This window comes from Pinus tabuliformis, chromosome 8 (genome assembly GCF_031772625.1).
Source record: "Pinus tabuliformis cultivar Carrire ecotype Pingquan chromosome 8, CPIR1, whole genome shotgun sequence".
Classification (NCBI taxonomy): Eukaryota; Viridiplantae; Streptophyta; class Pinopsida; order Pinales; family Pinaceae; genus Pinus; species Pinus tabuliformis.
Window position 1 is genome coordinate 445,427,135 of NC_142294.1, and position 18,695 is coordinate 445,445,829.

Here is an 18,695-nt window from a genome sequence, read left to right on the forward strand (position 1 = left end):
CTGCCCCCTTTGAAAGCACCGATGCGATACACCGATGTGATATTGCCGCGGACCTGATAATCTATGAGAAATAACTTATAATGCCATCGGGTCCAGCTTATCGGGTCGGAAGCATATCCTATGTGAAGGCCCTGTCCCTTTGGTTTTGCCGATAGCGAAAAGCCGACGCAGCGTGAGCCGTTGATCCGTGCACGCGATCAACGGTCCTCGCTTAATCGCTGATCTCCATTGCCACTGCCCCTTTGAAATCACCGATAGCGATATCGCTGCGGACCCGATAATCTATCAAAAGGAATTAACACCGCCGTCGGGTCCGGCCCATCGGCGATCGAAAATCACAAAACATGCAAGCCCCGATTTCTTTGATATTGCCAATGCGATATTGTTGCGGACCCAATAATATATGAAAAATAACTTATAATGCCTTCGGGTCCGGCCCATCGGCGATCGCTCATATATATGCAAAAGGCCATGCTCCATTGGAAACGTCGATAGCGATACACCGATGCGATATCGGCGATCGCTCATTGGCGATGTCTCATGTCGCTGCCGCTGCCTCCCCCAACTTGCGATATGCCGATGCGATCTGGACTGTTGATCGGCCAGATCCAACAGCTGAGATTAATGCGGATCCTTAAGCCTGTAATTTGATTTTGACATGGTTTTTTGGGGTATTTTCGCCTCCCGATAGTGTATTTCTGCCCTTCAAAGGGCTTTCCTCTTGCAAATTTTTTGATCGATGGAAGACTTTTAGCCAAAATTTGAGGATTTTGACAGCATCAATGGTTTCTTTGGCATGATTATAAGTGTGTTTGTAGCCTTTGAGAGTGTTTGAATCCATTTTTGATGCTTTTGCACAGCAAAGCTAACACTGACTCCTTCTGGGGATGAGATCCTCCCTGTGAGGTCTCAAGAACCTGTAGATCAATGCCTTTCTAGCAACAAACAAATTAGCCAAAATTCCTAGTGTTCCATTGGGCATGGAGTCTACTACAGCTATACTAAAAACTGATAAAAGTAGAATATTTACAGCTTTTAAGGCCAAAAGACCTTAAATCACATAGTTTTTCAAAAACCACCCATTAACAGGGCCATCAAAAACTGGTTTTTCTTCCATACTTTTCAGTATGAAGGTGTTGTTTCCTTGAATCTGTGAAATGATGAAAGGGCCTGTCCAGAGAGCATCAAACTTCCCATGATTTCCTTTCTTTTCTTTAAATGCATCCCATTTTAGAACCAAATCTCCAACCTGCAAATTATTTCTTTTTGCCTTCTTGTCAAAGACTTCCTTGATCTTTTGCTGATGTGCTGTAGCTTTTTCAATCAACTGCTCTCTGATCTGATATAATTCTGTTAAATCAGTGATTCTATTGGCCATAACATCTTCTTCATTCTGCGCTGTTTGGAGCAACTTTGCCACAGGGAGGGTAAGTTGAATTGGAAAAATAGCATCAGTACCATATACCAGCTTGAAAGGAGAGCAGCATATGGATCTTTTGATGGTCACTCTGTCTGCCCAAAGTGCATATTTGAGCTTGGCATCCCAATTCTTCTTATTATCCTCTAACAGCTTCTTAATAATCTTGATCAGACTTTTATTAGAGGATTCTGCTAGACCATTCCCTTGGGGGTAATAGGAGGTGGAATGAACAAGTTTAATGCCCATTGAATCACACATTTCCATCAACTCTTTTACCTTGAAGGCTGCTGCATTATCTGTTATAAGCTTATGTGGGCAACCAAATCTGCTGAAAATGTTTTCTGATAAAAATTTCATTACCACATTATGATCAGCCTTCCTTGTTGGGATTGCTTCAATCCATTTTGTAAAATAATCAGTGGCAACTAATATCCACCTGCGCTGGCCACTGGAGTGTGGGTTGATTTCACCAATGAAATCCAAGCCCCACTGCTGAAAAGGTCCTTTTTCAATTATTGGCTTTAGGGGCAGGGATTTTAACTGCTGCTTACCTTCAAATCTTTGGCACCTGTCACAAGATTTAACAAAAGCAAATGCATCAGAAAATAAAGAGGGCCAATAGTACCCATCTCTGAGAATCTTTTGGGCTGTAGTCCTTCAATAATGATGTCCTCCACACATGCTGTTATGGAATTGCTGCATAACTTCTATTGACTGTTCTTTGTCCAGGCATATTAAAAGCACTCTAGATGGATCCCTCCAATAAAGCGAGCTATCATTTATGCAATATTTCGTTGCCTTGAGCTTTAACGTTCTTGCTTGACTTTGAGATAATTCTGAAGGAACTTCTAGCTTTAGCAGGAAATTAATTATTACAACATACCAGCTACATGAAGCTAGGTTCTCGGCCACTGACTGTCCTCTCTGCGTTTCAGCAGTTTCATGCTCTTCTATTTGACCATTTTCTACTACATTGAACAAGAAATCCATGTCCAAAGACTTGCAATTTTCTTCAGCCAACAGTTTAGCAAGCCCCTGACCTCTTACCAGCTTGGTGGGCTTCAGCTCTATGTTGAATTCTATCATTTTTGCAATACATTTCGCTCTTTTTCCATCAGCATCAGGCTGCGTTAAGACATCCTTTATTGCAACAGAAGGCACATATGCAACTATTTTGGAATGCAAGATGTACACTCTGAAAGCTTTCAAAGATTTGATAAGAGCATAAGCTTGCTTTTCAATAATATCATACCTTAGTTCAGCATCCCTCAGATTCTTGCTGAAAAAGGCCACTGGATGCTCTTGATTCGAATGGAAAATGGCATCAACCCATGGTACTCATCCACCCATATTATTCATCGACCCATGGAATTTACCCATGGTATTGTAAATGGCATCCGCCCGTGGTATTGTAAAATCCACCCATGGTATTCATTCACCCATGGAATTGACCCATGGTATTGTAATTGAAAAATACTATAAGTAACAAGTCACATTATGTAAAAGGACAGATTGTCCGCCACAATGTAGCCTTTACAGTTCAGAGGCATGTAGCTGCCACATCTCTTCTCAGAGATAAGCTACCATCGCCCTAGCTGGTTTATTTCCATTACTATTTTAAATAAAAGTTTCTTTGTGGTTTTGTTTATTAGGAATTCTCCTTATTTTTCTTTTGGAAATTCAAGTTTTCAGATCTTGGGGGTCTCTCCCCCCAAGATCCATTTCAATCTTTTAGATCTTGGGGGCCTCCTCCCAAGATCCGGATCAGTGGTATCAGAGCAGGTTATGATTCCATGGGAATGAGCATTTGATGCATATTTCAGTTTCAAATTTTGCAGCAATATTCAACAAACTTCAGGCATGTGCTACAACCTCCACAAAGCACTTTCTTGGGTCAAGCAGGAAGAATTTTTTTCTCATTTTTTTGCAGGAATTTTTTTTTGGGCGGCGACTTTGAAGATCAGATATGAAACATTTGGTACAAAATTTACAAAAAAAAATTCCAGATCTGGATTCCTCTCGAAAAATCACCCAATTTAAAAAAAAAATGGGTCGAATCGGAGTTCGGATGTGAGAGATATCGCTGATTTAAAATCAGCTGTTTTATCGGAATTTTTGTGACGGCGGAACTGTTGCAGCGGGAATCTGAGATCTTAGAGTGTCCAGATAAGGATTTCTAACTCATGGGAAGGTGCAAAATGATCCTTCTGCTTCTAAAAACAGGTTATAATAAATATTTTGAGTTATATTGGTCGAGTTATGTCCATTTTAATTTTGGAGCAGCATTCAGAGTGGGTTTTCATCGGAGACGTGCCCTTCCACCCCACTTTAGTAGGCACCTGCTTCACATTCATCAGTTTCAACATAACAGCATTCGGCTTGGGTTATTTGGAGACGTGCCCTCCCACCCCAGGCTATGTAGGCACCTGCTACTTCATCAGCAACCAACATCATGGTTATGGGTCAACCGCATAAAATCCTTGTCATCGAAGTCCATTTGCTAGGCCGCACACTGTCAGAATCACAGTTGGTCACAAGTATTACAGGGTATCTCTTTCCTCAGATCTTTGTTTATCAGGGTTTTGGGTTAACCACATAAAACCCTTATCTTCAACGGCTCTTCATATTCTACAAAGGCTTCACAGGAGGGAACTTTACGCAATGGGGACCATTGCTTCTTAAGGAGGGAGGAATGATCCAAATGGAAAATGGCATCAACCCATGGTACTCATCCACCCATATTATTCATCAACCCATGGAATTTACCCATGGTATTGTAAATGGCATCCGCCCGTGGTATTGTAAAATCCACCCATGGTATTCATTCACCCATGGAATTGACCCGTGGTATTGTAATTGAAAAATACTATAAGTAACAAGTCACATTTTGTAAAAGGACAAATTGTTCGCCACAATGTAGCCTTTATAGTTCAGAGGCATGTAGCTGCCACATCTCTTCTCAGAGATAAGCTACCATCGCCCTAGCTGGTTTATTTCCATTACTATTTTAAATAAAAGTTTCTTTGTGGTTTTGTTTATTGGGCATTCTCCTTATTTTTCTTCTGGCAATTCAAGTTTTCAGATCTTGGGGGTCTCTCCCCCCAAGATCCATTTCAATATTTTAGATCTTGGGGGCCTCCTCCCAAGATCCGGATCAGCTCTTGACCCGCTTCATCTTGCTGCAACAGGACAGCTGCAAGGGTGTCGTCAGAGGCAAAAAAAATATGCGGAACTCCTTGCTATAATCTGGACTGATTAAAGTGGGAGCCACCATAATTGCCTTTTTAATGGACTCAAATGACTTTCTCGCTACACCATTCCACTTGATCTCTGACCCCTTCTTCAACATAGAGGTAATATGCTTCGCAAGTTCTGCAAAATTTGGGATAAACCTCCTTACAAAATTAATCTTGCTTAGAAAAGACTGGATGTCCTTCTTCGATCTCGGGATAGACAGGGTTTGTATCGCTTTTACTCTTTCTGGGTCAATTCAGACACCTGCAGCAGAAACAATATGTCCCAACAACTTGCATTCTTCTAACGCAAACTGTGACTTCTTAGGATTTACTGAAATCCCAAACCTTCTGCACTTCAAAAACACTTTCTTCAAATGTTGCACATGGTCTTGATGGCTGCTGGAGTATATTGTTATATCATCCAGGTAGATAAGGACAAATTTATCTTTTTCTCCCACAAATGCTATATCCATAGCTCTCTGAAAGGTGGCTCCAGCATTCATCAACCCAAAAGGCATCTTGGAATACATAAAGGTGCCCCAAGGAGTGGTGAATGCAGTCTTCTTCTGATCATCCGGATGCACAACAACCTGATTATACCTTGAAAATCCATCCAAGAAAGACATCATTTTGGCTTTTGAGACCTTCTGAAACAAGTGCTCCATCTTGGGTAGAGGATAATTGTCTTTCTTGGAGCATTTATTTAAGTTTCTGAAATCAACACAGAGTCTGATTTCTCCACTTTTCTTTCTCACCACTACTAGGTTGGCTACCCACTTGGAATATCTGAGAGGGACTATGATTTTGGCAGCCAACAACTTTTTTATTTCTTTTTCGATCAGAGGGATAAGCATAGGATTTATTGGCCTCAGCTTCTGTTTGAAAGGTATGGTGCCCTTCTCTAAAGGGATTTTATGCTGGATGATATTCTTATCATAGGTTTTCAGGTCACTATATTCCCAGGCAAAGACATCAGCAAATTGCTTCATTAATGTGCAGTATTCAGAACTTTGGTCAATAGATAGATGAGAAGACAGCTTTATATATCTAGGCCGACCTGGACTCCCTATATCATGCTGATAGACTGCAGATGGATCTTCTTTTTGGGCAGCCTTGTAGGGTACATCGTTTTGGTCAAACAGTCTTTCTAGAGGAATTAGACCCTTAGGAATATGATTGCTGGGAAGATGAACAATGCTATCTTTGCCAATTTTGTTTCTAAGATGGGATTGGGGGTTCTCTTGCAAGGCTTCGTTTTCTTGGTCAATTTGCATTTCGGAAAATTCATCAATGACTTGCAGAAACCTATTTATCTCATCGTCATCATCAAAAACTTTCCAATGCTGGACATTATCAGGCAATGATGGCCTATATTTCATTTGGACTTCGTAAACTATCCTGGGCGGCATGGGAGGGATAAGTAGACTAGCAGACACAACAAGGGAATCAACAAGCTGATTCTGGGCTCTAGGAATATATGAAATATGGAAATAATCAAAAGAGTCTCTGATCCTCCATACCTCATCTCTGTATGCTTTCAGCCTTGGGTGCTTCGCTTGAAACGTTTTATTTACTTGCTGAATGATCAAATCAGCATCTCCAAATACTTTCAGATTCTGGATTCCTCTGTCTTTTGCTGCATTAAGGCCCAGTATCAGAGCCTCATACTCTGCTATATTATTGGTGACTTGGAAGGCCAGCTTAAAAGACAACTGTGTGCTTTCTTGTTTTGGAGATATCAGCACCACCCCTGCTCCTGCAGTCTCCTTGGAACATGCTCCATCAAAGAACATCTCCCAAACCTGATTTGTTTGCTTCCCCTCAGCCTGAATAATTGGTTTCTTGAGCTACAATGAGGCCTTCTGAGATTCTTCAATTTGGAGGATACATGCTCCAAAATCAGTGTCCACCGCGTAAATGGGATGATTAGAAGGATTCTTTTCATCACTGATGAAGTACGACAACTGTGATTCTTTATACAATCTCCTGCTTTCTCCTCCAAAAACTGGGACAGTGGCATAAGATAGTTCATTCTGCAATGTCCCACCTAGTCTCTTAATCCACCCTTTGGACAACAGCATGCCAAAATTAGGAGGGACATCTGCCACCACAATATCCATCATTAAGCTCTTCATGGGCAACTGGGTTAGGGAAATGGCTAAATCTTTAATCAATCCTAGACATTTCACCTTCCTCGAATCAAATGAGAATAGGTCATGATATGGTCTGGTGATGTCAAGGCCTAACTCTTCCATGACAGTTTTAGGCATCAGATTGTGACTAGCGCCTGTATCTAGGAGGCAGTTGTGGAGAATTTTGTCATGGATGGTCAAGGAGACATAAAAAGATGGGGAATTATCATTGGCAGGTTCAGTCATTGGGCTTAGCACAACTGCAGGCCTATCGTCTTGCAAATTGACAAAGTCAATGGAGGTTTGTGTGATCTTCAGCTCGAGAGCCTCAAGGACAAGCTTTCTAAACATTTCACTCTTCACCAGTTCTGTCAAAGGCACAGTTATTTTTAACTTCTGAACTTCTGATTCGAAGCTGAAAGAGAGAGGTAGCTTGTCAAGACCTTTTACCTCTCGAACCGGTGCTTTGAAGGTGACTGGATCAACTGCTGATCTTCTCTGTCTGCTATTCTGGGTCTCTGTTTGGACGACATATTTTTGGGCAGGATTCTCCTTGGTATTATTTGCATTTGACCTTAGATTATATCTTTGCTGCTCCCAAGTTTGTAGAACAGCCTCTCTATCCCACCTTTGACTGTCTTGCTCCTGCAGCAAAGACTCTTCGTATGCAGCCAATGTCAAAATGGCATCACTGTCTTTATCTTCCATACAGAGAATTTCATCCTCATCTTCAATTTGTTCCTCTTCCCTGACCACATTTTGGAAAGGAGCCTTAAATTTTTGATCTTCGTTAGTTTCTTTACCCCTTTGAATGATTTGCAATTGTTCGCTAGTTCTTCTAAATGGATTCAGATTTCTTGGTGCAAATGTGCCTGGGAGCCTTGTATTACCAGAGTTCTGCTCAACCTCCAGCTTAGAAATTTTAGCAGATAGTGACTCGATCATTCTAGTCATTTCATCAAGTTTGGTATCTGAGGATGGAGCAGAGGAAGAAGAAGCCTCGCCTCTCTGCCTCCTCCTATCAGTGTGGCTTTTGAGTTTTTCTGCAGCCATAATGTTAGATTCGACCTCTAGTGCCGCATCCTGCATTTCAGCTAGGGTAGCACATCTTCTTTCTCTTAACAACAAACAGAAATCAGAGTCAAAGGCATTGGCATAGGCAAGTTTGGCAGAGGTGGGGGTAGGCTTTACCTCAGCTGGTATCTTACTATACATACGGTTGAATCTTTTATTAAAATCAGACAAGGATTCCCCATTTTCCCTCTTCAGGTTTCCAAACTCCGTATGATAGTATAGCAGGTCTTTTTTATCTCCCCAATGTTTTAGGAACGTATCATCTAAAGCTTCGATATCTGCTATAGATCTCGGGGCTTGTTCTCTAAACCATTTCCTAGCCTCCCCATCTAGACTTTGGACAAAAACTCTCATCCACACATCATCTTCACTAATATCCAGATTATCAGCATAGCTATAAAATGACTCAAGGTGTTCTTCAGCAGTGACACCTTCAGTCCCAGTGAACTTAGGCATATACTTCTGATATTCTCCAGTGGGCATAGCATTCAAAGGAGTGGGCAGTATTAGAGGTCCATACCTAGCGGCTATGATTCTTTCCATTTTGGTGGGTGCTTGCGGACCTGCCATGACTGTGGTGGCTAAAAGGGTACCAGGAGTCTGAAAGACAGAAGGCGGAGGAGTGATCGGTAAGACCAAAGGAGTATGGTGAATAGGAGGTGGGGTTCCCTTTGGGCTAACCACAAAAGGAGAAACTAAAGAACAAGGAACTTTATGAATTTCTGAGAGCTTTTCTTCACTGCTAGTATTTGAATCTGTACTCTCAACTTGTATTTGTTCTATTGCAGGATCTTGCTGAAGAGATATAGAGTATTGTTTAGGTTTACTTGAACCCGATGCTCCTTTCTGCAATACTTTCTTCTCCTTGATGGTCTTTCCCGGGTCAGATGTTGGGTTAGCTTGCGATTTCTGAGGATTTCTCTGAGTATGCTTCACAAACTGAGCCATAATTATGAAGTGGAGTCGCCAAGAGGTTTGGCCTCCAGTAGAGTCGCCAGATAGATGATTACAACCAAAAACATGCCCAAACTTTGTTTATCATCAAAGTTGGGTCTGTGTCGTTTCCCAGGGAAGCTGAGCTTCAGTTTCCAGTTCCCCGGCAACGGCGCCAATTGTGTTATCACTCCAGGAAACTCTCTGAGGTTGTAAATCAGAGATGCCTGGTAACATATAATCTTCAATATTGTTCTCTGAACTATTGGAATGAAAGATGGTTTGGATCAAGTCAGATAACCATTCCAGCTCTATTCACACTCAAGACATGCATGAACACCCCCAACCACACAAGGCTTTAGATTGATAATGCTCAATAGTTTGTAGATTAATGGATAGATGGAGAACACTGACTATTCCGGCAGATAGCATACATGGACCTATATGAACGGCTAGCTACAGGAAGTAAAAGAACTCACTGACTATACTGGCAGGTGCACATATAATCACACATATAACTGGCTATCCATAGGCAGCAAAGAAGCTTGCAAATCTAGTATATCAAAGCAGAGATAAGATGACAATTATCTGGCCTTAAACACACAGAAAACCTGAACAAATTGTTCAAGTGCAAGCATAGAACAGAAGAGAAATGGACATTAAACATGTAGCAACAAAAGAAGCTTGTATTACTAAAGACTGCAGATGAGAAGCTTGAGAAAACAGGGGAGGAATAATCTCCAAAATTTGAAACCTTGTTACATTTAGTTTTCTGCCTTTTATAGGCCCTTTACAATTCTCCTGAGCTCTCTAGAAGGCTCGGAGTTTTAAACTTGTCTGATCTGTCCCATAACCGTTTGATTCCCTCAATAGGCAGGCATGGCTCGGAGGTTTTCCTCTTCTGACAGAGGAATAACCACACGCAGATATTTTTGGCGGCCTGCTGTGATGTATGGGAGCTCCCTCGTGTCAACGATGCCCCATCATGTTTGTTAGGATGATTGCTGCACTGGCAGGGTCGTTAAGCTCCATGACTTTATTTGATTTGGTTTGAGGCGTGTAGTGGCCCTTCTCCTTCCCTTTCCGCGTTCTGTTTGCCGGCCGCTGTCCCTCTGCCGAATCCTTCTTCTGGTATGTAATCATAACTGCACGATTTCTTTAAGGATGGCTTGCCGCTTGAACCTGCAATGGAGTGGCTATCGTTCCTATGAAATCCTTGCATCGGTCCCTTTCAGACAATAGCTGCAAATGTTTCTTTTATGTTATTGTGTCTTTTTGGGTCATAAACAATGAAAACGCTGCAATACTGCTAAATCCCGCCCATTTCTACTCCATTTGGACTTTAAAAATCCTCAAGCCTGATTCAATCATCCACCGGGTCCGCCTTTCGGGTCGCAATGCATATCTTAACCGGCAAATCCTCTGTTTCTTTATATTTTAAAATACACATAAAACTGCTGCAAAATCATGAAAAATGGCTTTGGCGGACTTGAACAATATATATATTTTACTTCCAAACCCTTTCGGATCCGAGACTCATCGCAATCGGCACCTACCCAGGCCTCCTTTATATTTTCTTATATTTCCTTATACACAGAAAATGCGCCCAAAACCATTGAAAATGGCTTAAGCATGGATTTGAAATTTTTATAAGAAATGATTCATAAGGTATCGGGTCCGACCCATCGGGTCGCAAACATATATGTGCGAAAGGCCCTGCCCCCTTTGAAAGCGCCGATGCGATACGTCGATGTGATATTGTCGTGGACCTGATAATCTATGAGAAATAACTTATAACGCCATCGGGTCCGGCTTATCGGGTCGGAAGCATATCCTATGTGAAGGCCTTGTCCCTTTGGTTTTGTCGATAGAAAAAAGCCGACACAGCGTGAGCCGTTGATCCGTGCACGCGATCAACGATCCTCGCTTAATTGCTGATCTCCATTGCCACTGCCCCTTTGAAATCACCGATAGTGATATCGCTGCGGACCCGATAATCTATCAAAAGGAACTAACACCACCGTCGGGTCCGGCCCATCGGCGATCGCAAATCGCAAAACATGGAAGCCTTTCTTTGATATTGCCAATGCGATATTGCCGCAGACCCGATAATCTATGAAAAATAACTTATAACACCATTGGGTCCGGCCCATCGGCGATCGCTCATATATATGCAAAAGGCTGTGCTCCATCGGAAATGCCGATAGCGATACGCCGATGCGATATCGGCGATCGATCATCGCACAATAATAAAGCCCCTTTGTAAATCCTCCATTGTGATACGCCGATGCGATATCGGCGATCCCTCATCGACGATGTCTCATGTCACTGTCGCTGCCTCCCCCGACTTGCGATATGCCGACGCGATCTGGACTGTTGATCGGCCAGATCCAACGGCTGAGATTAATGCGGATCCTTAAGCTTGTAATTTGATTTTTACATGGTTTTTTGGGGTATTTTCGCCTCCCGATAGTGTATTTCTGCCCTCCAAAGGGCTTTCCTCTTGCAAATTTTTTGATCGGTGGAAGACTTTTAGCCAAAATTTGAGGATTTCGACAGCATCAATGGTTCCTTTGGCATGATTATAAGTGTGTTTGCAGCCTTTGAGAGTGTTTGAATCCATTTTTGATGCTTTTTCACAGCAAAGCTAACAGGTACCAGGGCGAGGAATGTGACATTCATTCCCGGAAACATCCACCTTAAGGTTCCTGATTCCTCAACCACCTGCTAGACTTCCATCTTGATCAAATCCCAGAAATTGTGGAAAAAGTTGGAGGTGAATCCATCTGGGCCGGGTGCTTCCCTGTTCTCAACTGACGAACTGCCGATTCCACCTCCTGTTAGTCTATAGGCTTGAGAAGAAGTTGGTTATGCTCCTCTGAAATAATTTTAGGAATATTTCGAGTAATTTTTTCTATGGCTAGTGATCTGTCTACATATTGCTCGTGATGCACTTGCTTGAAATAGTTTAGGAGTTCGCTTTCAATTTCTTCATGTGTTTCCACTTTGACTCCCTGCTCATTTTGAATGTGAGTTATGTTGTTACTCATTCTGCGTTGGATGGTGGTACTATGAAAGAATTTTGTGTTTTTTTCTCCATATTTAAGCCACCTTATTCTTGATTTTTGCCTCCATAGCGTTTCTTCCTGCTTAGCCCTTTCTAAGATTTGCGCCTCAAGAGCTTTTTCCTGTTCTGACAGGTCCTCTGAACGGCCTTCAACAATAATCCTCTGCTGCAAATGTTTCATATCTAGCTCAAGGGCACTCTGAGCCTGGAAAATATTACCAAAAGAAGTATGATTCCATCGTTTGATCTTGATTTTAAGATGCTTTAGCTTCTGCTGAAATTGAAACATCTTTGAACCTGTTGGAGGGGAAAAATTGTTCCATTCCGAGTTGATTAAGCTGTGGAAATCTGGATGAGACATCTAGAAAGCCTCAAAACGAAACGGTCTTCGAATCAGGTTGCCAGGACGCGTCCATTGAAGGGAGATGGGCCAGTGATCAGATCCCGAGAGAGGCAGGATGGAAGCTGCAAAGTCTCCACCGATATGAATAGCATTGTCTGAAAGTAAGAATCTATCCAAACGAGAAGCGATCTGCTGCGACCCTACTCTCCTGTTGCTCCATGTAAATAGACCATTATTGAAAGGCAGGTCAATAAGCCAGTTATTCTGAATGAAGTCTTTTAGGGGTTTCCCTTCCTGATTCCCTCTGCTTCTGCCTCCCCTTTTTTCTTCTAGCCTAGTAATCATGTTGAAGTCGCCTCTAGAAATCCATAAAGGGTGCAGTCTATCAAGGTTGATTGCAGAGAGGGTGTTTAGGATTTCTTCTTTATGCATTGCCTCTTGGGGAAAATATACATTGGTTAAGAGCCCGTGTATATTTGTCCCAATGATGTGAAAAATTGCTTGGAGGAAGTTCTTATTTGCATGGATGTTGTTGAGTCTAATAGCTCAGGCGTCCCATAAGATTGCAAGGCCTCCAGACGCCCCATCGACATCCACTGCAGCATTGAGACTCCCTGGCCAAACTTTTGCTGCAATTATTTCCAGAGTGTTTGAATTGCATTTGGTTTCTTGCAAGAAAAGGATTTGAGGTTTTTCTCGAATTATCATGTTTTTAAGTATTCTTCCTTTCCCTAGGCCATTAAGCCCTCTTATGTTCCATGATAGTAACTTCATTGGGAAGGATTATGATCGGAGTTATAATACTTGGTTAGCTTGGAGTACCTGCTTGACTCCACTAGCATTTCTCCTATTCTGATTGTTTGCTGGAGGTCTGTTTTCCTTCCACGCTTTTTGATATCCTTGGTAATGAATCTTCCATCCCAGGGGCTGCCAGTCTGAATACCTAAAGATTTTTGCCATTGCGCCCGAGATAGGATCTCCTACAGATTCTCAAGTTGTCGATCTGGAATTTTGTCAAAATTGTTTGTATTGCATGCCTGCTCTAGGCCTGGGATGTCCAGTTCCCCAATATCTATAGCCTCTGTTTCCTCCTCCATGATCTGAGAATCATTTAACTCCTCATATGGTTCTTCTGCTATTTTGGAATTAGATTGTAAGTTGTCCACCTCCATTCCTTGAGTATTCCATGCTGGGACCTTTTGCTTATCTGAGGAGGAGGCACCTTTGAGCAGAGGATCTGCTTGTAGCGCTTTGGAGTCTGCCTGCTTCGATTGTTTGTCCTTCATCATCTCCGTCTCTGGGGGAGCAGGAGTTTCCGAGCTTGGGTCATTTTGGCGAGCTAATGCTTCAAAGCTATTGCTCGTTGAAGGCTTGGAGGAACTGGCTCGAGGCTTTTTAGAATTTGAGGCCAGTTTCTTGTGGGTTTTTCTGCGATTGGCTACTTTGGTAAAGTCATTAGCCTCAGGTGAATCAGGTCCAGATGAGGGAGAAGGTTTTTGAGTTAAAGGACAGTCCCTAAATAAGTGGCCCAGGGCATGACATCTTCGGCATCTAAATGGCACATGTTCATAATCAATCAGCTGAACCCATTCAATATCATCATGGAATAAACTTACAGCATCTGGGAGTGCCTGGTTGAGGTTCATGTAGACGTAGATACGAGAAAAGGAGGTGTATCTGCAGACTTTTGTTTCCTCAGCGACTTTTATAAATTCACCCAGAACATTTCCAATCTCTTGTAGGGAAGCTTCATCCCAATACTCCACTGGAAGTGAGTATAGTCGGATCCAAACTGGAGCCCAATTGAGATCCTCCTTATCAGGGTTGAAGCGCTCTACCCATCCTCTGAGATACAGGCCAACGACATTGAAGAAGTAAGGCCCTCCATCCAACACCCTATTCCGATCCTCCAGGCAATTAAAAATGGCTGTGAAGAACCCTTTTGGCCCTAGCTGTAGGGTTATATGCCCCTTTGGGTTCCATGTCGTTGCTATCCATCCACGCAACGCCTTCTCAATCGGCCAAAGTCCTATGAACTTGCCTATCAGAGCATGATCTCTCATATACTAAATCTGTGCATTGATTATGTGGCTTGGAAGTTCTACCTTCGAACGCTCAGAGGCTACGGGCTTGCATGTTGTCAAGCTGACCTTGGGTTGCTTTTTGTTATCCTGTTTTGCCTGTTGTGAGTTCAGATCTGCGCTGTCCTCACTCTGGTTTGCTGGCTTGTCGCCTTCCTTATTCCTTTGCCGCCCTTCATCGTCTAGAGGGGGAGGCGCTGCGCCCTCCCCCTAGGGGGGGTTCATGAAGTTCTGAACGCTCTAGCTGGGAATGAAAAAGTATATATATATATATATATATATATTGTTGGACACCTAATCCTAAAGGGTTAGCGTGGAAGTTGAATGGACAAAGCAGTCCAAGAGACCTTGGGATCTGAATCCCAAGAGTCACCTATTGTACTATAAATGTGTATCTTATGTTAATAAAAAATATGAACTCACTGTTTTATCTTTCACATTGTTTTCCTATCCATGTGTGTTTAACATGGTATCAGAGCCACTTGTTTTTCTGTGGCCTGTTATGTGCATGTCAGTCCTGGCCCTCTGCCCTATTCTTTTCCAGCGCTCCTGACATGCTGCCTCTACCTCTGCCATTTAACGCATCTGTCCAAGCAGTTATGAGACCTGCGTTCTCTGTCCATATACGCACCATTTAAAAGCGCTGCACCACCTGGGTTTTATCATTATTTCCTGACAAAACTGTGTTTAATGATGAGCTGCTCATTTCTGCCATATGACTGCGTTTGTTAGAACTGTGTTTAATGCGTTTTTATGTCGGTTTCATATTCTTCTCTCACTGCAATGCTCCCACAGAGAAACACCCCAAAATTTGTAACGCTTGTCCGTTGATGGTATATGCGCTACCTCTGCCCTCTGTCTAGACTGCACCCTCTGCTCTTCTCTGACTGGTTTTTATAATCAACTGCATAAGAATCGAGAGGACGATTGGTACTCGAGAAGCAGCTCTACTTGGCCGGAGATTTCAGAGAATTTGGATTCTGTAACGATTAAAAAAGGCTCTCACCGTGATTATAATGTTGTTGCTGAAGAAAATGGCGGTCCTCTCGTTGTGAGCATGCTGCCACCGCCATTGCCCAAGTCTCCTACTAATTCATGGCTCCGGCGGCCTGTTCTCTATCTTACCGATGCAGAGACTCAGTTCTTGCCATAGAGTGAGGAAGCAAGAGAACTCAAGGCCTGCAGTACCCTGAGAATTGCAGCACCAGACAATTGAGTTGAAAGAAGCATGGTTTCAGCCTCACCAAAACACTGAAGTTCACCCACTGCAACCTTGCTTAATCTTTCTGCAGCATTTGACAACTCAGTAATGAAAAGATGTCGATGGGGAGGTGCCACCTTCACTAACTTCATCAATACATCAGCAGCATGAGAATATGCAAGGTCTGACAAACCTTCACATGCCAGCAAAGATGATAATAATCTAAGCTCCGTTTCAGGAATATTGAGCAGCACTGTTCCAGGATCAACTTTCTTTTCTGCAGCAGAAGTTGAAACATCACCATTAAAACGAGGACTTCGCGCAGCAACAGAAACGTCTCCAGATGAAGTCGACGCCACGTGGGAAGCCATGCGTTATATAAAAATATCACAGCATCGTGCGTTCGAAAGCTTTCATCGTGCGTTCGAAAGCTTACAATCGACCTCCAAAGAGAGCAGCGTTTTAGCATAAATAAATTGAGAATAGGGTTTTAGCATAAATAAATTGTTGAGGGCAGGATTTTAGTCTTCGCTTTTGCTTGTCTTTTCTAATTGTAACACCGATATGTAGGAGGCTGTGGCGTTTTTCGAGCAAAAATATTAATATGTGCGTTTCAGTTTCGCTGTGTGTTTAACATATGTCATTTGAAGGTCAAGCTTCACAATAGAAGCAAGAGCACGAAGAACTGCTCCATGCGTTGGAGGTTCAACAAAGTCACTGCTTCAATTTTCTTTTTGTATGTGCTGAGAAAGGACGTATAATACAAACCCCACGTGTTATAATGTACGGGTTGTTGGCTTTTGTGTGCTAAAGTTAAAAGTTCACTCCTTTCCTTTTGTGTTGAGATTACATTGTACAGTAACAACAAACATCGAAGTGTAAGTACAGGTTATTCTACTACCGGTCTGAGGAATGTGTCGATGGCGTTTCTCCATCCAACATCCATGAACAACTTGTGGCCTTCATGAATGGGTCAGATTCCTTTGCGGGCTTATACAGCCAAATCACAACTTCCTCTTCACGTGGAATTCCATAGGTGAGAGAATCCGTCAGTGAATAGGAGACAACCTGCACAAAGGAATGCTACACTTGCTCTCATTGTGGCATTGAGCATGAGCTTGCACTAAGGTTGAGATCCACACTTTCCTCAGAACTTTCCAACGGCTCTGAGCATGAACTTGCACTAAGGTTGAGATCCAGGCTCCAATTTGTCATCGGCACATCCGAAGGGCTTCAACCAAAATCGAAATTTGCGCAGTTGAGGTCAGGGCAAAACCGAGGAGGAGCCAACTGCAAGATGGCCCCCAAGCACACTCTGCATTCTGGTCCCATCTATTGACACTGCAATCTCCAGCAGAAACTAGATGGTTTTTACCCATTCCATAGGTAGCTAGTCATTTCCCGTGTAGAAATGGCAGAAGATCCAACTGGATTCAACCTCTGACAAGGAGCAGCAATTTCTTGAACGAGAATGGAGTTAACCCAAATGCAATCCTATTGTTTTTAAAGAGGGAAATTCTGCGTTAATGCAAAATTCAACGAATATTCAGTATACCTTTGATTATGCTGTTCATGGTATTTAAACGCTGCTGTTTGAACAGCAAAGCTTATGCGCATCGTTCATGGTATTTAAACGCTGCCTATTGTAATATTTAAACGCTGCTGTTTGAACGCTGGTCATTGAACGCTGCCCATTGCATAACACCCTTGCAGTGAGAACCAATTTACTCTCGGTTTTGTCAAATTTCAAGACTCTGCTGCACCGTGTTTCCTCAGAGCTTGTAAAAGACCAATCTTTGCGGGGATCTTACCAGAGAATTTGTTGTTTGAGAAATCCAGAAGTTGCAGGCTGTTGAGATCCCAAAGCCAATCCACGGCCACTTCTTTGATAAAGCCTCCAGATCAGCAGCTACATCAACTGACTTGAAATGTATTTTTTAAGATCCTGATCTGAACTCTGTATGGATCGAACCCGCTCTTGAGATGATAATGACATTATATCTTTGAAGAAAAGAGGTATTGACTCGCTGATTCCAGAGTTGTTGATTCCTTGTTATATTCACTACTGCATAAGTATGTATGGTTCATGAAAGTAGTGTTCTTTTAGCATCACAGTGATTGTTGTTGGTTGATTGGCACATTGATTGTTAAAGTCCAGAAAATGCCTTTAATTTATGATGTATTAGATTTATTAAATACTTTGATACAATCCAATGACGATGGGATGGTAAACATCAACAAGGACAATCTTTCCGATATCATAAACTGTCTACAGAATGCACAGGAAAAGATTGATTTTCTGCAACTGGAATCTCAGTTCCAGCGAGATGAGCTTCAACAGAAGCGTAGTAATTCTGAGCCTATTGAGAATATTGAGACGGACTCCCATCAACATCAACAGTATAAAGTTGAGGTTGAATCACATCCAGTGCCCTATTCAAAAGCAGTTGTAAATGCAGATGCAGAAACTCAGTCTGCACTTCCCAAGCCCATCATCAGACCTTGGGAACAACTTGTCCACAACAAGCACAAAACTGGTCTTGGATATGACAAGGACTTGTCCTTTCATATTCTAGACTATGCCAAGCCCATTCAGTTTCAGAGTGCTGGATTCATTTATGACAGTTCACCTGCTCCTTATGACAGTTCAGTTTCAGCTGTTCCAGATTCTACTCCTCTTCCACCGGAACAACAACAACAGATTGTAAAATGCCAACACTGTGACCGAGTTGGCCATTTGAAAGATCACTGTTTTGATCTTCATCCATGTAAGCACTGTCATAAAACCAACCATTCTTCACACAGATGCTTCAAAAACAAACGTCCTGCAAGAACAAAGATTCATCTTGGATCGATCGCTTCTTGGCAATGGGCATCAACAACCAAGAAGATATTCCAAACACATGTTAGAACTTGTTCCAGAGTATTGAACAGTCTTGCAGTTGAGTTTTCTCCATCTTCTCACCTTGTATCTGACAGGGGGGGAAATGATGGTCATCTACAAGCTTCAAAGTCACATCAAGCGAGCCTGAGCCACAACCTGCCACACCAGTTTCAGAGTTGCAGCCAGAGACAAAGATGCCCGTGAACACAGATTGAGAACACTTCCTCTAGCAGAAGACACCAGCTTCTTGCCAGATTTGGAAGAGTTCCAGGAATTGCATTAAGCATTCCAGCGTTGTTGGTTATCCTTAAACCATCACAGGTT